General features: G+C 38.7%; 1 long non-coding RNA gene across 1 annotated transcript in view; it reads left to right on the forward strand.

Annotated features, from left to right (window-relative positions):
- The window catches only part of LOC120883272, an 80,558-nt gene extending 62,402 nt beyond the window's left edge, over positions 1-18,156 (forward strand). The window contains exons 2-3 of the long non-coding RNA XR_005725721.1: positions 11,653-11,732; positions 18,024-18,156. This is a non-coding gene — a long non-coding RNA (uncharacterized LOC120883272). The remainder of the gene's footprint in view (positions 1-11,652; positions 11,733-18,023) is intronic.
- The last annotated feature ends 4,429 nt before the right edge of the window (positions 18,157-22,585 follow it).

The raw sequence follows: 22,585 nt of genomic DNA on the forward strand, positions 1-22,585 counted from the left end.
ATACTTTATTTAATTCTTGACTATTTGGGGATCTTAATAGTTATACTAAAACCCATGTTCATATAATAGAGAAATGTAATGTTCCTTTGTATGGGTTAAAAAAGTCTTATTCCAGTATAAATAGTTTTATTTAAAATTCTTATGAGATAATTAGTACAAATTCTACACCATTTGGATGGAATTTTAGCATGATTGTATTTTAAATGTTGTTCTTAAATGATGCCATTATCCTATTACATGCATAGCTGCTATGTTACCACTTCATTGAAGCACTGTTCTAGACAATGGATGGAGAAAATCATTCTCATTCATAAGATCAATTTAAATGTAATAGTGTGACTGTTCCATTTACTTTAAAGAAAACCACTACTTATTGAAAATATTTAGACAAAAAAGTACTTCACAGAAAGAAGTTAAACACTCTTTAGTGTTTTATTACAGTACTGGGAACATTAAATAAATAATAATGAAGTAAAATGAAGGAGAAGGTCCATTAGCAGCCTGGATTTCATTTACATGAAACCCTTGAAATTTATGCTCAAGTTACTAAGTACCAATGTATAGACCATCTGAATATGTGAGTGTCACATTTAAGTCTTTTTAAATATCTGCTTTAAAAGAAAAAAAAAAAAACACAACTGGGCAAAGATCTGCTGAATATTTTCTTCCTGAAAATGTAGGCCCTGTCTTTTCAGCTGGAAACTGTGCCCTACTCCACCTCATTGTCCTAGAGATGTCATTTTACTACACGATAGTTGATTCATTTCACGCTGGAAAAGTTATAGTACTTCCTTCTCTTGGCCTGAGACTGGTTGGTCTAGATATGGGTACATGGTCATAGTTTGCCAGTGTGTTCCTTCTCTAGTATTTTCTTGATACTATGTGCACTGTTTGTGGCTGAAGTTTTAATATGAAAGAGATCCAAAGTCGCAAATGGACACTTGTTATGCCTTTTTGGCTGGAAGAAGAAAGGTGGATTCTTTGGTAGAGGGTGATGTGGGAGAGAGATGGTAGAAAGAGAGAGAGAGAGAGAGAGAATGAGAGCAGAAGAAAGGCAGGGAAGGTGAAAGGGCATTAAGGGGGCAGGGTGTTGGGGACAGAGAGCTATTAAATAGACCCAGAAAGTTAAGAAAGTAGAAGAGTAATAAATGGTCCTGATGTCATTTGCATTATTTTGAATTATTTGAATTCTTGGTTCCCTGCTTTGCCTGTAGCCTGGTTGTTCTGTAAGATTCCCTAGTATTTTTCCAGTAAAAATGCCCCTTTAAAATTTGTTCTTACTGAGTATCAGTCATTGCCACCAAACTTTCTGATAAATGCAAATTTTATCTTATTTTACATGTCTCATTTAGAGAGAGGTCAGTTTGAAGAAAGGCAAACTTGTGAATATGGTCTATGTCCAAATGCAGAGATCCTCATAAAGATATTTAAAATCAGTTATGGTTAGCTTTTAAAGAAAGCAAATAGGCCAAGTATAAAACTTTGAATCTATTAAGTGATACTTAAAAGCCTTGTGGGCTTCCCAGTGGCGCTAGTAGTAAAGAACTCTGCCTGCCAGTGCAAGAGATGTAAGAGATGTGGGTTCAATCCCTGGGTTGGGAAGATCCCCTGGAGGAGGAAATGGCAACCTACTCCAGTATTCTTGCCTGGAAAATCCCATGGACAAAGGAGCCTGGTGAGCGATGGTCCATAGGGTCACAAAGAGTCTGACACAATTGAAGCAACTTAACACACACAAAAACATTTTAGGTTTTGAGACTTAGGTTTTCTTTAGTGAGTTAAAAAGGTAATTGATGAAATAAGTTTACCTGTGAGGTTTGATTACTCACTTTACCTCATGCAGACCTAAGTAATCCCAGTGATTTTGAATGTCTTAACAGAATCACCACGTTGTCAAATGAAGTTTTCCCATTTCCCTACATAAATCCACTCCACTGTTATGTGTCATGTAGGTCTTCCCCGGTGGCTCAGTGGTAAAGAATCCACCTCCAATACAGGAGACACAGGAAATGGCAGATTCAATCCCTGAGTTGGTGAGATCTCTTGGAGAAGAGAATGGCAACCCACTCCAGCATTCTTGCCTGGAGAATCCCATGGACAGAGGAGCCTGGCAGACTACCGTCCTTAGGGTTGCAAAAGAGAGCTTATTATCTGTAAAATAAGCTCTTAAAATCTAACTCCAAACTCCAAACATTTTAAAACATTTGTAAAGGGCCTTCACTGTAAAAAGCAGTGTTCTTAGTTCTGTACTGATTAGAAGACATAGTCTCAGACATACTACAACTTATTTTTTTTTTAATAAAGGAGTCAAATAACATATGTCACCATAATACTGAGTGACATACAGAAGATACAGATACTTACAGAGAATGTCAGGGCTGTATGTCTGCCTTCTTGGAGATTATCACTATTCTCTTGGCTATAGACACCATCTAGAAAACTGGGAAATACAACCTGTTGGGTAACCCAGCAACTTCTGTTGATAATTCTACAGTTCAAGACTTTTTATTTTTTAGGATAATGCCTGTGCAGAATATTACCTAAGGAGTGTGAATCAGGGCAGAGTTCCACCTTTTGCAGGCAGGCTGAGGATAGATGGTGTACATTGGGCAGATTGCCCATTTTAAGCAGCTGCTGAATACTCATGGTTTCCCTCTGGTCCCTCAGGATCATTTCCCAATTTCCTTGACTTATTTCTTTATCAAATGCTACAGCTATAAGTCTCTCATTGCCCCCAGAGCTCTGTTTTGCTGCTTTGCTGCTGTGCTTGCTTACATTTTTCTTCTCTTGACCTATGTTCATGGCTTCCGAGTATTCTCCCCATTTTCTGACATTGGTTCACACCCAGCTCTGGCAGCCGTGCTCTTCTGTTTTCAGAGCTTGTCTCACAGGGACTACCATTCACATGTCCCTAAATTTCCTTAGAAAAATTCAAATTATTTTTCAAGAATTTAAATTCATTTAAATTTACTTAAAGCCCTTGCAGAACTCTGTTGTTTCTTTATAGATTATTAGAAATGACTGGAACATTTTGAGTAGGTTGGAGAAGGTCCTGATGAGAACACTGACAATGTCAAGGATAGAATAGAAGGCTAGAGAGAGTTTAAGAAATGCCAAGAGAAAGTAAGCCACATTTGCTTATCTGTTTCTCCCAGTATAGACACTATTAAGATAATTTATTTTAATTATCATAACATCTGAAAAGTAACTGATGGCAAATAAACAGTATTTCAATATAGAAAGGGAAAATAATAGCGTTTAAATCAAGTACTTGGAAGGATGCGGGAGAAGCTGTAATCAACTGTACCCAACTGCTCTTTGGAAGAAGAATGAAGGAAGAAGTACACACTCTCAGATTGCATGTTGTGTTTTTCGAGTGGTTGTTAGTATTATTGACAAAGCAGGAAAAAGAGAGGAGCTAGCAGCTTCTGGGGCTTTCCTGGTGGCTCAGTGGTAAAGAATTCACCTGCAGTAGAGGAGACATGAGTTTCATCCTTGGGTTGGGAAGATTCCCTGGAGAAGGAAATGGCAACCTACTCCAGTATCCTTGCCTGGGAAATCCCATGGACAGAGGAGCCTGGCATGTCTACAGTCAGTTCAGTTCAGTTCAGTCGCTCAGTCGTCCCCCTCTCCTCCTGCCCCTAATCTCTCCCAGCATCAGAGTCTTTTCCAATGAGTCAACTCTTCGCATGAGGTGGCCAAAGTACTGGAGCTTCAGCTTTAGCATCATTCCTTCCAAAGAAATCCCAGGGTTGATCTCCTTCAGAATGGACTGGTTGGATCTCCTTGCAGTCCAAGGGACTCTCAAGAGGCTTCTCCAACACCACAGTTCAAAAGCATCAATTCTTCGGCACTCAGCCTCTTCACAGTCCAACTCTCACATCCATACATGACCACAGGAAAAACCATAGCCTTGTCTAGACGGACCTTAGTCGGTAAAATAATGTCTCTGCTTTTGAATATACTATCTAGGGTGGTCATAACTTCTTCTAAGGAGTGTCTTTTAATTTCATGGCTGCAGTCACCATCTGCAGTGATTTTGGAGCCCCCCAAAATAAAGTCTGACACTGTTTCTACTCTTTCCCGATCTATTTCCCATGAAGTGATGGGACCAGATGCCATGATCTTCGTTTTCTGAATGTTGAGCTTTAAGCCAACTTTTTCACTCTCCTCTTTCACTTTTATCAAGAGGCTTTTTAGCTCCTCTTCACTTCACTGGGGTTACAAAGAGTCAGATGTGACCGAGCGACTAAACAACAACAACAACAGCCTCTGAAAGTACAGATTTTGACTTGGATTCTTGTTACATTCACTTTTTGGTACCCTTTGGGCATCTCAAAGAAGCTTTCCAAGAGTTAGATATTTGGACCTGGAACTCAGAGGAGATAAAGAGGCTGGGGATCTGGACTGGATGATGTGATTCTTTCAGAGAGTAACCTCAGAATTTAAAAATGTGAACTGCAAGAATAGATATTGTACAAGAAAGAGAGAAAGATCTATCCAAGAACGAGAAAGGTAAACACAGCAATAATGCCATGGAAATTTGGAGAAGAAAAAAATACTGCATGCTCTGAGGCTGCATGAATACATTTCATGAGCTAGTCCCACGGGAGCTGCAGAACCTATTCACGTGGCAGATGAGGAACAAGATAATTTATATACAGGTTGGTGGAAAACCCTACCAACCTGGGGCTGCCCTTCAATTCCAATCGGCCTTTGCAGGCTTGGCTGCAGTTTCCTAAGGATGGCACAGGGCAAGCTGTGTTAATAGCTTTCTTCTTTCTGTGCAGATGCGGTGCCTGTGTCTGTCTTCTGCTGTGAGGTTGATGAAGCTTTCACATCACACATCTCTTTCTTTAACTGGAGAGTGTTCACTTGTCCTTGTGAAGACTGTGAAGAACTCTTGAGTCCTCAAAATAATCTCTCGAGAGATATTTCCACTTTAACATGAAGTTGTTTCTGAAATAGTATTTGGATATAGTTTGTAGTACAGTGCTTTGTACATAGCTTGTGCGTGCAAAGTCAGCTCAGCCATGTCCGACTCTTTGGACCCTGTGGTCCACAGCCCACCAGGCTCCTCTGTCCATTGGATTCTCCAGGCAAGACTACTGGAGTGGGTTGCCATGTCCTCCTCCAGGGGATCTTCCTAACCCAGGGATCAAACCTGCATCTCTTATGTCTCCTGCTTCGGCAGGCAAGTTCTTTACCACTAGCTCCACCTGGGTGAATGATGTAGCTGTCAACTCATACGTTCATTAATCAGTTAACATGACCTACATGTGGCTGATGACAATGAATACTTTTTATAATAGGCATGTGGGCATAATCGCTAGTCAGTCTAACACAGGTTCCCAAAACCCTGTTTAATCATTTCAATGTGAATTCGCTCTGTGAGATAAGACTAATGATTAAAGGAAGTAAAATTATGAATTCAATGAATAAAATGTTCAATTCAGACATCCCTTGCTCTTGGTAATTTTCATGAGAGTTTTCTTATTGTTTCTTTGCTTCAGTGTTTGCCTCTGGAAAATTGAGACTATTTGGACTTGGGCCATTGTCCTATTTTGTGTTTCCAGTTTTTTCAAATTGGAACATATATTAAATTTCAGAGTTCTTCAGCCAAAAGTATATTAAAAATCCCCAATTGCTCTTTTCTAGTGGAAAAAAAATGAAGCGATCTCCAATGGAGAGGGACTCCCTCTTCTGTGGGCTTGCTGGAAGAACAGGGGACTACTTACATGTGAGCTCAAAATCGTTGGGCCAAAAAGACAGTGTGCTTTGATGTATCCTATCCATCATTTTGTTTTTTGTTAAGATTTTTTTATTCTCTGTTTCACAGAATATAAATCTGGCTTATTACCTTTAAATTTTCATGCAGGGCCATAATTACCTTAAAAATTTTATGTTTTTCTTGGCATAATTCTTAGATTAAAATGAAGAGCTTGAAGAATTTATGAGCCAATCAATTGAATTTATGAATATAAAATGCAACCTATCAAGCTACCAGAGTGAAAATGCCTAAGTCACGTTGCTCTGGAAATGAATATTAATTACTGGACACTGAGAACTATATTTTCCTGCCAGAACAAAACAGATGATTTCTATGATAGATGCAAGGTGATTCAGTTTAGTAATCAAGCAAAATATTCTCTTGCTGTTCTTTTCTGTTGAGGGGGTCCAGATCTGGAACTTATGAACTGAATATTTGTATCCCCTCTAAATTCACTGGGGGTTGAAACCCTAATGCCTAATATGATGGTATTTGGAGAAAGGGCCTTTGGGAGGTAATTAGGGTTAGATTAGGTCATGAGGGTGGGGCCCTCATCATAGAATATTGGTGATCTTACAAAAAGAGATGAGAATACACTCAGGAGGTGGCAAGCCAGGTAGAGAATGCCCACAAGAAATGGAATTGGCTTGCACCCTGATCTTGTACTTCTCAGCCTTGAGAACTATGAGAAAAGGAACTTCTGTTAATAACTCACCTAGTTTATCATATTTTGTTATGGAAGCCCAAGCAGATCAAGATAACTATGATATTCGCTTAGCTGTTTCCTTGTTTCTTCATTTTCAGATTTTTTTTTTCATATTTCAAATACAGACAAATCAATAAACAAAATGTTCAGTGATGGTGAGTTATTTTATAGCATATAGACAGGGTGATGTTTAGAGAAGTAGAAAAGTGATCTGAGAAGAACTAACTTTTTTTTGAAAGATTTTAAAAAAATATTTCATATTTATGTACTTATTTATTTGGCTGTGGTAGGTCTCAGTTGTGGCATATGGGAACTAGTTCCCTGACCAGGAGCCCCCTGTATTGGGAGCATGGAGTCTTAGCCACTGGGCCATCAGGGAAGTCCCAGAGAAGACCTCACTGAGTCGAAAATAAGGTCGTTTAGTGTTATAAGGGGTAAGATGGGGACACTGTTTCAGGAATAGGTAATCACCATTGCACTGACCCTGTGTATACCCTAGCACCACTCTTTGTGTACTCTAAATGTTAAATAAAGATAGTTGACAAAATGACAAAGATGAAATTTGTTTTGGAATTGGTTGGTGATGGAGAGGGATTTTGAAAATATAGACTTTTTTTCTGGGCATGTGTGTGAGCCATTTAATAGAAAATAATGTAAAAGTATTTAAAATCTGAACAACTGTTGAAAATGCAGCTCTCTTGGTAAAACCCACATTGTTAGCTTTACATTCTCACTCTTACTCTGTCCTCCGCCTTTGTGTTACAGCCCAGTTTTATTGTCTCTGAATTTTGTAGGACCTACATTCATGATTGTGAATACCTCTCTAAAATGGACATTAGAAACTATGCAGGCATTTGGGAAGTCACTATAGATTTGCTGGGGTGCAGTGTTTTATTTCTGTTGTGTAAGTTGAGGTCTAGCCTCTAGAGCCAGATTTCTGCAGTGATTTTCCTGGCTGAGGCTCTGCAAATGTGGTTGGCACCATGCTAGGGTGGCTCAGGTAGCCAGGAACTGAGATTATGTTTACCATTTTCATAAAACCTCATGGAATAAATATAGGTTCTGGTCACCCTTTCTTCTACCCCCACCCCTAGCCCCGCTATAGCCCTTCACAGGAAGGAAGTATCATTTTCATCTCTTGGTACAATGAAAGCTCTGAGAATCTAGTTACAATTTCTCTTAGCAAATGGAATCCCAGAAGTGTCTGCACATAGCTAAAATGCACATTTATTCTCCTCTTAGAGTTTTTTCTTTTTTTCAGACCATGGTTGAAAAAAAAAATCTGCTCTTTAAATTATTCCATTGCTTTACAGAGGAAGTATTAATTACATGACTGCAAGCATAGATCAGGCTGGGATGTAATTACAGGGCTTACTTTGTCTCTGTTGTCCAACAGAATTAGACAGGAAGTGTTCGTGATGCCAGTGGTTTAAGGTGTTTTGTAGCCCATTATGTTTCTGGTTCTCTCAAGAACTTAAGCATGGATCAAATGACATTTCTGTTGCCCAACTGTCTGGAAAAACAACAAAGGAGGTATTACTAGAGATACATTTTTACAAGTCTTATGTTTGTACATTGCTAGAAAATGTTATATGTAGCCTTCAAAAGGTAGTCTTCTATAGCATCATTCTTGTTTTCTGATTTTTCTCTTTTTTGTCACAGTGTGAGCTTATTACTGGCTCTATATTTGGTCATCACACTAAACAATGATGTCACTGAGAAGATTAAAAATATGTTTGTATGATACAGTTTATTTATTTTTAACAATGCTTTATATAAAATTTTTCTTAGGTGTCTGATTTTAAATTATTTTAGAGTATCTGAATAAAAATTAAAGTTTCTAAAACTACCCTTCCATCTCATTTACTTTTTTTGTGGGTTATTATTTTATGTATTGAGATTTTTCATCATTCTTATAAAGATTGAATCTATTTTTTTTTATGTGTTAGTTCTGCAAATTTCCTACAGTAATCATGTTTATTCTCAGCTTTTGAGCTCTCTCTTCAGTTAAAGAAGCTTTTCATTCTGCTACTGTTTTCTGTTATATGGGGTTCTACATCTTTGAGAATTCTTCTCATAGCTAGATTCTCCTCCATATCTTCTCCCATCCTGAATATTATATTTCTTGATACTTTTTTGTTGTTGTGTGTGTCTGTGTGTTAGTAGCTTGGTCGTATCTGACTCTTTGTAGCCCCATGGACTGTAGCTCACCAGGCTCTTCTGTCTATGGAATTCTCTAGGCAAGAATGTTGGAGTGGGTTGCCATTCCCTTCTCCAACTTTCCTTGTTACTGTTGGGTAATTTATGCTACATCCCTCTCTCTCTTCAGATTTTCACATTATGGACTGTTTGATTTCCTCCTAATATGCTCCAGATTACAATTTGAGTGCACAATTTTCTCAAAGCACTTGTGCATATAATTGCTTTTAGTCTCAATTGCATAACTCTGACCTTGTTACTGATTTTGCAATCACTCTATTTGTTTCCTGTTCTATGTTTTCTTTTTCATTTTCTTATTTGAAAAACAAGATGAAAATTTCTAGTGTGTGTCAGAGAAGTGAACATTCAGGGTTGTAAGTGTCTCCTTCATCTTCCTTTTTTGGGATCATATTAATAAAAGTTTATACTCTGAAGACACAGATTTGGATTTTGACAAGCATCTTCATTCTTTGCTAGGAGAGTAACACTAAATTAGATTGGTTGATTTGTTTCAGAAGGAAATGAAAAGTTATAGTTAATGTAAGCATTGAAATTCAGGTAAACTTAGGTAATAAGAAATGAAACAAAAATACTAAATGAGAACACAGTGTGCTCTAAAAGAGCTCCCGAGGTGGCACAGAGGTAAAGAATCTGCCTGCCAATGCAGGAGACGCAAGAGACGCGGGTTCAGTCCCTGGGTCAGGTCAATTCGCTGGAGTGGGAAATGGCAACCCACTTCAGTATTCTTGCCTGAAAAATTCCATGGACAGAGTAGCTTGGTGGACTACAGTCCATGGCGTTGCAAACAGTCAGATACAACTGAGCACTGCTTTCATTTTCCATGCACTGTGAAGGAGTGCGGTAGCAGTAAAGTTAAAAGGCATGGGTCTGTGTTAACTCTTTTAATTGTTGTATGGTAGTGAGGGACGTGTCCCCCAACTTCTCTAAGTCTCAATTATCTGATAGAAAATGTAAAATGTTACCCATTTCCAAAGGCTGTCATATTAAAAATCGAAGGTGGGATGAATTGAGAAAGTAGCATTGATATATATATATATACTTTACCATGTGTAAAATAGGTAGCTTGTGAGAAGCTGCTATATAGCACAGGGAGCTCAGCTTGGTGCTCTGTGATGACCTAGAGGGGTGGAGTGGAGTAGGGGTGAGAGGGAGGCTCAAGACGGTGTGGACATATGGATACTTATAGCTGATTCACTGTTGTTGTATAGTAGAAACAAAACATTGTAAAGCAGTTATGCTCCAGTTGGAAAATAAATTAACAAAATAAAATAGCAGTATTGATGTGAAAGTGCCTAATTTTCTTTCATTATCTTCTGTCTTATAGTTTATACTAGTTAGTTCCCTTTATCCATGGCTTTACTTTCCTTGGTTTCAGTTACCCACAGTCAATGGTGAGAAACTGAAACTATCAAAGGAAGAATTCCAGAAATAAACAATTCATAAGCTTTAAACTGAACACTTTTCTGAGTAGCACAATGAAATTTTGTGCCATTCAACTCAGTCCTGCCCCAGACTAGCATCATTGTTTTTTTTTTTTTCTTTTTAGTAGATTTTGCCAAGTAATCACTTAGTAGCCATCTCAGTTATTTGTCATCATGATATCGTAGTACTTGTGTTCACATAACCCTTATTTTACTTAGTGGCCCCAAAGAGCAAGAGTAGTGATGCTGGTCATTCGAGTATGCCAGAGAGAAGCCATGAGATGACTTCTTTAAGTAAAAGGTGAAAGTTCTCAGCTTAATAGGGAACAAAAAAAATAATATGCTGCAGTTGCTAAAATCTGCAGTAAGAACCAATCTTTTATCTGTGATGAAGGGAAAAGAAATTCATACCAGTTTTGCTGTTATACCTCACACTGCAGAAGATTTGGCCACAGTGTGAGATAAGTGCTCTGTTAAGATGGACAAGGTATTAAGTGTGTACAATAAAATATTTTGAAAGAGAGAGACCACGATTAATAACTGTTATTTACAATGTATGGTATTTTATTATTAGTTTTTGTTGTTAATCTCTTACTGTGCCTAATTTATAAATAAAACTTTATCATAGGTACCCATGTACAGAAACAAACCTAGTATATACAGGGTAGGGTGCGGTACTATTATACTGATATCTGTGGTTTCAGGCATCCACTGGGGGTCTTATCTCTCTCAGATAAGAGGGAACCACTGTAGTTAGTTTCTGTTCATTTTCATTAAATTAATTCTTTGTTGTCAGACCTGTACTTAACAGAGTACCAAACAGTGATGTACTTTTAGGGAAGGTCACACAACATAATGGTTAATAGCATAGAGTGTTGTCAAGCAGGTTATGTTTATACCTCATCTCATCTGTGTCCTGTTGATGTGATTTGGGGCAAGATGCTTAACTTCTTTAGATCTCAGCTTTCTCTTCTATAAATCTGAAATAATAATAGTATGAGACAGCATATAAAGCGCTTACAGTAACTGGCACATAGTTTATAAGTTAGTGATCACAAAAACCACCACCACCCAGACTGACTGCTAGAAGTCAACAGTTCCATTAATAAGCATCATGATAGCAGTCAGCAACACTATTGTTACAGCCATCTTCTTTCCTTTAAAATTTAGACAACGTAATGTTTGAGAATCACTTATATATGAAGCATAAGTCCACTTTCCAAAATAAAGTTAGTATCTTTTCTGAATTAGTTCAAAGTATAAAAGTTGGGTTTATTTTGCATTTATTTTTCTCTTTTAACAGATCCCATGTAGATACTCATATTGAAGATATCATATTAATACAAATGATTGTTGCTCTATCAATAATTAAGAGGGCAGTTTGCTGTACTGGGAAGAACAATGAATTCATAACAGAAATCTCAATTTGTTATCCATTTATTCTAGCCTGTGGCATTGAGACCAAATACTTGTCTGACTCAGTTTTGATGTTTACATTTGCTGTAATCTCTGCCTTCTTGCATTTATCTCCTCAGATCATAGAAAACAGATCCAGTTTTATGGAGAGAAAAGGTAACTGTGAAATGGTCTTATATTCCCCATGAAGAATATACAGGTATGTGGCAAAGAAGAGGTAAGAATTTCCTCAGATTTCATTTATATATAAGGTAGTTGTTTTAGCAAAGTGGCATAGGAGAAGATTAATATGAATCAATGAAATGTTTCAGTGATAGATTTTTTAAGTGATTAAATATTAGTGTTTTCCATTTCAGAGAATTAAACTCTTAAATATGTTATTGGCAGAAGGAGACAAGTTTTAATAATTGGGTAAGGATTATTTTAATATGTATGTGAATTCCTGACATGATCATCCATCTTTCTCCAATTCTTGAAAGTGGTTTAATTTACTTAATATTCAGTTCTAATTTGTTTATATCATTAATTTATTTGGCATATTCATTTTGCATAAGGCAAACAGATGGCTGGTGGTGGAGCACGTGTTCAGTCACTCAATCGTGTCCAACTCTTTGTGACCCCCATGGACTGTGGCACACCAGGCTCTTCTGTCCATGGGATTTCCCTGGCAAGACCCCTGGAGTGGGTTGCCATTTTCTTCTCCAGAGGATCTTCCTGACACAGGGATTGTACCTGCATCTCTTGTGTCTCCTGCATTAGCAGGCCGGTTCTTTACCACCAGTGCTACCGTGGAAGCCAGGTGGCGGAAGAGATGGCTATATATTTTCCAGAAATGGGTACTATCTCTTCTAAAGGAGAGATGTCACTTGGAGAAGCAAGTCCTGTTTCCCAGTGGCAATACCACCTATAACCCACCCCGCCTCTTGCAGTTCAGCATAGTCACGTGATTGCATCATAGCCAATGGAATGAGAGTGGAATGAACGCCTCCTCCTTTAAGGCTGCTCCTTAAAGTTATGTCCTGATTCATTCCTTCTGCCCTTTTCTATTTCTGGCTGTCTAGATTGGAGGAGACCCCTGAGGTGACCTCAGAAGCCTTAGAAGCTGATTTCCTGATAGACTGGGTGAAGCATCTCTGTTAGCCTGTACTTGGAACTCCTACATTGAATATTAATAGTGTAAAATGAAATTCTAATTGTGTGAAGCCATTCAATTGTGGGAGTTACTGCAGCAAGTTATAAGTACATATTCTCAACTGCTTCCTTAATTGTCACAAATACAGTCCAAGGTTATGATATTATACTGTTTAAAGCTCTTTTGTGATGTTTTATCATAATAGCCTTTAATTTAACATATAGGTTGTCTCACTTGAATTATAAAGAACCTGTATCTATAGACCAAAAAATTCTTAATGCAATTATAACTAGCCAACTCACTGGAAAAGACCCTGATTCTGGGAAAGATTGAGGGCAGAAGAAGGAGGCAACAGAGAATGAGATATTTGGGTGGCATCATCGATTCAGTGGACATGAGTTTGAGCAAACCCCAGGAGATGGTGAGGGACAGGGAAGCCTGGCGTGCTGCTGTCCATGGAGTCTCAAAGAGTCAGACATGATTGAGCAACTCAACAACAACAGCACTTCAGTTAGCAAGAAACTGTATTTATTGAACACAAAATTCTTAATATAATTTTAACCTTTAGCCCCTTTTCTCACATCCAGTTTAATTTTATATAACCCTTAAATAATACCTCAAAGATCTCACACACCTTTGTCCTACCAAAAATTAAAGAACTGACACTTCTCTCAGCGGGAAAAGGAAATTCTCTAAATCTTGAACCCTCACAAAAGAGGTCCTAGAATGATGAGTTAGCCCTATCGACTCTATTCCAAATCTTTTTGTAGTTTGTATATCCCCAGAAGCAAATCCTGAAGCAAGTATTCAAGTTTAAGGGCTAATTCAAGAGATAATTTCAGGAAACATGAATAGAGGGCAAGAAAGTAGAATAGGGAAGGAAAGACAGCCAGTAACAAAAGCACTACCAGGTTGTTACTGGGCCTGACCAGATTTTGCCCTCACTGAGAAAATCTGGGTGCATTTCAGAGTTAGTACCAAGTGGAGAGAGCAAGCTGGAATGTTTATGCACCAAAGTCCCTTCGCTTATTGGTTGAAGGATGTTTGTGCTGCTGCTGCTGCTGCTAAGTTTCTTCAGTCGTATCCAACTCTGTGCGACCCCATAGATGGCAGCCCACCAGGCTCCACTGTCCCTGGGATTCTCCAGGCAAGAATACTGGAGTGGGTTGCCATTTCCTTCTCTGAAGGATGTTCATAGGGGGTGTTAATTCTTAGGCTATTGTGGCTTTGGCCAGATAAAATTTACAGATAATGAAACGCAGGTGTAAACAGCTGGAAATATAGATAACAAGTATTAGAATGGTAAGTAAAAGGGGATTTGAGTGGGCATCAAGACCAATTGTTTCTCACTTCAAAATCTTACAGAAAAGGCAGCATAGAAATGGAACATGTACACACATGGCTGATTCATGTTGATGCATGGTAAAAACCACCATAATATTGTAAAGTAATTAGCCTCCAATTAAAATAAATAAATTAAAAAAAAGAAATAGAAAGTATAAAACTTTGGCGTTTGCAGTCACCATTTGATAATGATATGTACACAATTCTCTTTTTAGCCCAATTTTTTCTTCCCATAACAGCAGGACTAGAATTTTCATTTCTTCTCTGTGACTGTTTCTTCTAGTATCTTATGCCTAAGATAGACCACATGATTTGATCTCCTAGACATCTGGTTTTCTGTACAAAAATGTTGCAGTTTTGCTCAGTGATGTTTATATCAGTTTCTTTACCATAATCTTGATTTGGAAGTTAATTTGGTTTTATTAAAAGAAGGATGGAGTATAAATTTAGATCCTGAAAGGGAGAAAAAAAGGAATGTGTTAGGAACCATTCTTGTGCCTCCTGTTCTTCTGGTCAGGGCTGATATCACTAATGGATTACATCATTCCCTTTGAGAGACATTTCATCCTGAATTTCAATCACACGTTTGTCAAAATCACTAACTCTCCTGTCCTATCATCCTTCCGTGGAGTTTCTTTACAATGAAAACCACAATTCTAGATCAGTTCGCTAGCCTGTTTTCTCTTTGTCTAGCCCCAGGCTGCAGAATGTTTCTGCAGAAGCTCACACACCAAGCAGATGAGTACTATCACCGTTTATGGTTTCCAACTTCATAGGGACCCCATCACGGTATCTGGGCATGCTTAGATGTCTCCCTACTCAACTCTACTGCTAATTCTCTGAAGAGAAAAATGATTTTTATTCACTACAGCCTTCTTATTGAAAGTATCAGAAAACCACTAGCTTAAACACTTGGGGGTATTTATTAAAATCTTCCTGGGATATCTTACAGAATCAAAGGATGGGAATAGGACTGGTTCTTAGTAACAGGAACCCAGAGATTAACTTCCGTTTGTGTCTGTCTTGTGTTTATTATCTTCTTTGTGAATCTATTTAAAATGTTTTTTCTGTGCAGGTCACATCTGTTCTATGTTACCTATGGTGGGAAACGTGGGAAACACACTGAGAGAGCAAGACACGACATTTAGGTTTCCATGGTAAAACCTGGATTACTAGAAAGACAGTGACTTTTACACTGAAGTTCCTGAATTCTGGGAGAACACAATGGATGGTTGGTTACACTATATAGTCTGGTGGCCAGTTCTGGGCTAATCAACTGTGGCCAGGAAGGAATAGTTACAACCAAATAGTTGGGCAGTTCTAGTACAAGCAACATGGATGAAGCAGAGTGGACAGGACAGTTACTGGAGCCGTGAGGGGGATTGGAAATATCATCATAGATAATTGATTCATTAACCTTTTCTACTTTCCTTAAAATGTAACTATTATTCTAGTCTCAAAAATTGACCTTACTTTCTATCATGAAAATAATATGACCGTGTACATAAAACTTTATTTGGTGTTTCTTCTATCTCTCCCCATCCTACGTTTTTATAATAAAATAGTTACAGTTCATACTTATGGTGAATTTCTAGTTCCATATTATTTATGGTCAATTGTATTGTTTTTGAACCAACTTCTACAATTCTTGCCTTTATACTGTTTGCTGCAACCCACACAACTATTGCCAGAGAAAACTCCTGAATCAGTAGTTCTCTACATGCATGCTAAGTCACTTCAGTTGTGTCTAACTCTTTGCGACTCCATGAACTGTAGCCCCGCTCACCCAGGCTCCTCTGTCCCTGGGATTCTCCAGGCAAGACTACTGGAGTGGGTTGCCATTTCCTTCTCCTTAAAAAGTGAAGTGTTAGTCACTCAGTGTGTCCGACTCTTTGCAATCCCATGGACTGTAACCCACAAGGCTCCTTTGTCCATGGAATTCTCCAGGCCAAGAATACTGGAATGGGTAGCTGTTTCTTTCTCCGCAGGATCTTCTAGACCCAGGGATCGAACCCAGGTTTCCTGCATTGCAGGTAGATTCTTTACCATCTGAGCTTCCCACCAGGGAAGCCATAAAATGCACACATAAGTAGTGTATTCTCCTTATAGCACCCTTTCTCCAGCTTGTGGACTCTGCTTTGACGCCCACTTTTCTTCTACTGCTTTAGTTGCTTTATGGAAGTAAAAGAGCAACATTCCCCATCCTTCCCATGTTCTTCTTTAAACTTCCTTCTCTGAAGCCTTGGCACAGACCACACCCTTCTTCAGGGGCTGGGTCTTTGTCCTCCTTGTATCTTCTGCAGTTCTTATGTTCTCCTTATATCTTCCATAACCATGCCTCACGCTCAGTTAAATTGCTAAGTGGCACTGAGTGACTCAGATGTTAAGTGTCTCATTGCTTCAACACATATAAGTAATACAGAGACAGAAACAAAACTAGAGAATTGTGGAACACACATCAAATTTTTAGTTCTGCCTTTTAAACTTGTAAGGATCCTAGCAATTATAAACACCCCCCTCTGTGAATTTATACCAGCACATTCCTTCCTCTGTGGGGTAGGAAGAAGTAGAAGAGAACCATGTATGTGATATAAATTAGATTAATAGCTTGTATGGAGAAATATATTAGGAGAGAATGTTCACATATTCATAAGTAATTTTATTAGCTTGGTTCCTGGTTTCACTTGCCTGTAGAGTCTTTACTACAAGATATTTTCCATACCTTGAAAGGAAGTTAACAAATTCTCTTATTTTCCCAAGTTTGAGAAGAATTAATTCTGCATGAGGTCAAAATTAGGAAATTATTTCAGCGGTTTGGATTACAAAAGTCATCCATGTCCTAATGAAGAGCATGGTTCTCATCTGACTGAACTAATTTCTGCATGAATTCAGCATTCAGAATAGTCTTTTGGAGGTACTACTATGTTTGCAATAATTTTATAACATCTTACCTATAGAAACCTATTTAAAAATAAAATTATTTAAAAGGGTAGAAGCTTCAAAATACCAACATAAAACAGTAAGTGGGAAATTTTCTCCTTTACCACTTGAAATTTTAATAGATTGTTGAACCATATTTTACTAGCTATTATCCTCTGGAGTATAAAAGATATGTATATTTCATTAGCCAAGTTTGGATCAGAAAAATGGAGCCACTCAGAGTGATAAAGACTAGGGGATTTATCAAAGGGCTTTGACTTTACACATCTGTAGGAGCTGAATGAATCGATATAAGCCTGTTTTTCTACACTAGATGCTGGGCCTGAAGTCAGTAGGGCAAACCACTGGGAAGGAAAGATGCTGAAGTAGTGAGGGGCAAGGCAAGGTGGAACCCACCTATGAAGCTCAGCATAGTTGCTGCTGGTGACTTGAGTGTGAGGCTGGTGTTCTTCACTGTTGAGCCAAACTTGTGGAGCTTGTTCAAGGGTCAGAGAAACTGAAAGGGGAGATCTTGTATGAGTTGGAAGAGCAAATGTAGGAGCTGCACATGGAAGCCTGGGATTCAGGGAACTCAAAGGCAGAGGAGTTACTAAGGGCTTGCTGAGATACTAAGGGCTTAGTCAGTAAGGGCTTAGTAACTTGTTGAGTTACGAAGGGCTTGCTGACTTACTAAGGGCTTACTAAGCTTGCTGGAGTTACTAAGGGCTGGCTGAGATCCCTTTAGACAAGGAGAGCCAGCAGGTCAGAATGATGCCTCACATGGAATTTCCCATCATAGAAGCATATAGCTACTCCCTCTTTCCACCTTTTATTTATTTATTTTTAGTTTTAGGTTTTTTTTTTTAAAGATTTCTTTTTAATTGGAGGATAATTGCTTTACAATGTTGTGCTAGTTTCTGCTGTACAACAACATGAATCAGCTATAGGTATACATATATTCCCTCCCTGCTGAGCCTCCTCCCATCCCTGGATCCCAGCTGTCTAGGTCATCACTGAGCACCTCTGGTATATAACAGCTTCCCACTATCTTTCCACCTTTTAGATGTCACTCCAAATATGTCTTGTGACCCACAGGAACCTGAAACAATGCAGGGAAAAGGAATTCTGAGAATCACAGTTCCAAAGATGAGCTGACACACCTCACATGTAAGCGAATCACCTTGTATAAGTTGAAAACAAAAATGAAATAAAAATGTAAACAATCTCATTTTCTCCCTGGAACAAAGACTTACTATCTTTTGGTCAATGCGATGTTTTCATCAGGCTTCTTATCATAGCTTCAGTGCCTGCACTCAGATAACATCTCAGGAAGTCTCATGCGGGTCACCTTTCCTCCAGACACACTGGATATCATCTTAATTGCCAAGGATATTAAGAGAAGATAATAAGATAATAGGGGAAGCAACAGCCATTAGATGTGGTAATTGTTAGTCTGGGATCTGGAAGCTTTAAGAAGGATATTGGGTAATAAGGCCTCGGAGACTTGCAAGTTTCGCTTCATCCAGTGACCTGATGGGTGTGTTTACCATGACGGTAAAGATCTTATGTTCAAATTCAAACTCAGAGGATTGGAAGACTACTTAAGTTGTCAGGGCAGCCTGTTAGTGGGCCAAGGCTTCCTACAAACCATTAGTGAAAAGTGCAAGGATACAAGTAACACAGCGCAATACACAAAGAGAACTTTGTGTGGCGTGTACAAGATGCGTAATGCTTACAAACTGCCTGAGGCTTTGAAAGCAATTTACTGAAAGAGATTTTACAGTGGCCTCCTTTGGAGCCACTGATAATTAACCAAACAAATAATTCAAAGTATGTCCAATGGGTTTCAGCAAATTTCCCTAAGAATTTGCAATACTGGAGATTCCTATTATGATTCTGTTCCATCAGTGTCTTCGGTGGTGGTATGTAAACACACAGGACTTGATTCATGATTGTGTGGGTAATAACTTAAGATCAATATTTTCAATGATGTAATAGAAAAGTGCAAGGAATCTCTGCCTTGTAATAAACAGCAGTTGAGCTTTCTTTGTGGGCAGACACAGTCATTATAAATTCTGCCAAGTCTATAGATTTATGCTTAAACAAATGACTGGTGAAAGAGAGAACTTTTTCTCATAATAGCAATGTAGTTTCATCACTTATTAAATACTATAGATTTGTTCGTATATGACACTCAGATACCAAAAGTATTATTCTTACCATTTATCCTTATTTATTCTCACCATTTATTCACATTCACATAAATTCTCACCACTTATTTAGGAGCTGATATTTCTGTTTTGCAGGGGGTCTCATTGTTTTTCTCCATCTTGTTATGGAGGTGTAAAGCTTGTCTTACTCATGCTAAGTGACGTCGTGGAAGTAGATTGGGCTATAGAGCCAGAAGAATATCTGCTTAAAGGATTTGCTTCATACTAGTTTCTGCTTCTGTATAACCAGGGAGGAGGGTGTTGTGATCCCCTCCTCTCAGGGTGACCCCAAGTCACGGAATGTAGTAGAAAGTGAATGAGTTGTAAACAATAAAGGACTATGGAAATAACAGTCAATTTATGATTCGTATCTCAGGTCTGTAGCACCTTAAGCATATAGTACAGTGTTAGTCACTTAGTCCTGTCCAACTTTTTTTGATTCCATGGACTGTAGCCTGCCAGGCTCCTCTGTCCATGGAATTTTCCAGGCAAGAATACTGGAGTGAGTTGCCATTACCTTTTCCACGGGATCTTCCTGACTCAGGGATCAAACCCAGGTCTTCTACATTGTAGGCGGGTTCTTAACTATCTGAGCCACCAGGGAAGCTCAAGGGCTAGTGCCAAAGGATGATCCTTCATATAAAAGACCTAAATTGTGATGTTTCTTATTTGTGAAATTATCTCATTTACTTCCTTAGACATACTCTTCCTGCTGCTCCTTGAAAATACACATAATCTGATCTTTCTCATAGTCTGATATTATTTTCTATTTCAGTGAACTGGAAAGTATGGGAAATTATATCATATATATATTTTTTCTATCCTCTTCCTTATGCTAACTGTTTATGTACAGTATATGCTTCCATTGTGGGTCACATGTTATCTATTTCCAGAGCTGACTTGAAAAATTGAGTTTGGATATGCGGTTGCCTTTTCATTAGATATAACTATCTTTTTCACTCCTTTTCTTCTTCTTACCTGTTCCATTAGCCATCCAGTCCCCCATCCTCTGATCTATCCAGCAGATTTCTGGCAACACTATTTAAAAAAAATCCTGCCTTGATCAATGCATTTATTGGTTTGCCAACATTCTTGTCCAGCTAGTATCAAGCCCTAAGTTATTCAAAGTCCATTTTCTTTGTTCCTCCTCCTGGGCTGTGGAGGCTGCTGGAGAAACTCATGTCTCCTGTATCCAGGTATGCATACATGCTCAGTCAGTTCAGTTGTGTCCGACTGTTTGTAACCTCATGGACTAGAGTCCGCCAGCTCCTCTGTTCATGGAATTTTCCCAACAAGAATACTGGAGTGGGTTGCCATGCCCTCCTCCAGGGGATCTTCCTGACCCAGGGATCGAACCTGATTCTCTGGTGTCTCCTGCATTGCACATGGATTCTTTACTGCCAAGCATGCTTGTAGTTGTACTGTCTAGACTTAGCCCAAGTTCACCCAACCACAGACAAAATAAATAAGAGCAGCCAAATAACTGTTTCCAAAATGCATTCTCCTGAAACAAGCCTCTGCTGCCCACAGGCTCTGCTCTCTTGCATACTGCTCAGATTCTGACCTATGGCCTCTTCATTCCACTTGTATTTGCCCCACTTCCAATATTGGCACGTAGGTTCATTCTTGTTTCATCTGCTGGCTTGAGTCTCATCTCCATGAGACCGTCATGTTCATACTATTATCAAATCTGAATACCCTGGTTGGGTCCCAGGACTATATTTTATGAACTTTCCCCATGAATAGCCTCAGAAAAGTAGGTGTTTTTAGGATTTGCTTTTTCCTCAGAAGATCAGAGTTAGACAGTGGTTTCCACCCCTAATTGAACTCACGATTCTCCTTGGCCATACCTTTCCTCTCCACTCTAGCCAACGTTGTTTTTCACTCCAGTCCTTTTACTATTTTTTTCTTTCCTTTATTTAAATTTATTTATTTTTAATTGGAAGATGATTGCTTTAAAATATTGTGTTGTTTTCTGCCATTCATCAACATGAATCAACCATAGGCATACATATGGCCCTTCCCTCTTAAGCCTCCCTCCCACCTCCCACCCCATTCCACCCCTCTAGGTTATCACAGAGCACTGGATTTGAGTTCCCTGTGTCATACAGCAAATCTCCACTATCTATTTTACATATGGTAATGTATTTATTTCCATGCTACTCTCTCAATCCATCCCTTCTTCCCTGCCATGTCCAGGAGTCTGTTCTCTATGTCTGCATCTCCATTCGTGGTTTAGTCGCTCATCTCCATTCATGGTTTATATCTGACTCTTGCGGCCCCATGGACTGTAGTCCACCAGGCTCCTCTGTCCATGGAATTTCCCAGGCAAGAATACTGGAGTGGGTTGCCATTTCCTTCTCCGAGGGGATCTTCCTGACCCTGGGATCAAACCTGCATCTCCTGTGTTACAGCTGGTCTGCACTGCTCGTGGATTCTTTACCAACTGAGACACCAGGGAAGCCCTCTGCATCTCCATTGCTGCCCTGCAAATAGGTTCATCAGTTCCATCTTTCTGGATTCCATATATATGTGTTAATGAATAATATTTGTCTTTCTCTTTCTAACTTACTTCTCTCTATACTAGTTTCATCCACCTTATTAGAACTGAGTCAAATGCATTCCTTTTTATGGCTGAATAATATTCTATTGTATATATGTACCATAATCGCTTTATATATTCATCTGTTCATGAACATCTAGGTTGCTTCCATGTCCTAGTTATTGTAAATAATGCTGCTGTGAACAATGGGGTACATGTATCTTTTTAAATTATGGTTTCCTCAGGTTATATGCCCAGTAGCTTTTGCACAGTGAAGAAAACTATAAAGAAAGTGAAAAGACAACCTCAGAATGGGAGAAAATAATAGCAAACAAAACAACTGACAAAGAATTAATCTCTAAAATATATAAGCAGCTCATTCAGCTCAATACCAGAAAAACAAAAAAGCTAATAAAAAAAATGGGCAGAAGACCTAAACAGACATTTCTCCAAAGACATACAGATGGCTAATAAATATATGAAAAGATGCTCAATGTTGCTCATTATTAGAGAAATGCAAATTACAATGAGATATCACCTCTCACCAGTCAGAGTGGCCATCATCAAAAAATCTACAAGCAATAAATACTGGAGAGGGTGTGGGGACAAGGGAATCCTCTTGCACTGTTGGTGGGAATGCAAATTGATACAGCCACTATGGAGAACAGTATGGAGATTCCTTAAAAAACTAAGAATAAAACTACCAGGCCTTTTACTTTTAATCAGTGACTTTGTCTTTTACTTGCTAGAAAAAAAGTTGTGAAAGTGCACAGCCCCATCACCCAGCCTTTTTGGCACCAGGGACAGTTTCATGGAAGACAGTTTTTCCATGGACTGTTGGGGGACATGGTTTTGGGATGATTCAAGCACATTACATTTATTGTGTACTTTATTTCTATCATTAT

Source organism: Oryx dammah, unplaced genomic scaffold, assembly GCF_014754425.2.
Source record: "Oryx dammah isolate SB20612 unplaced genomic scaffold, SCBI_Odam_1.1 HiC_scaffold_24, whole genome shotgun sequence".
In the NCBI taxonomy this organism is placed as follows: Eukaryota; Metazoa; Chordata; class Mammalia; order Artiodactyla; family Bovidae; genus Oryx; species Oryx dammah.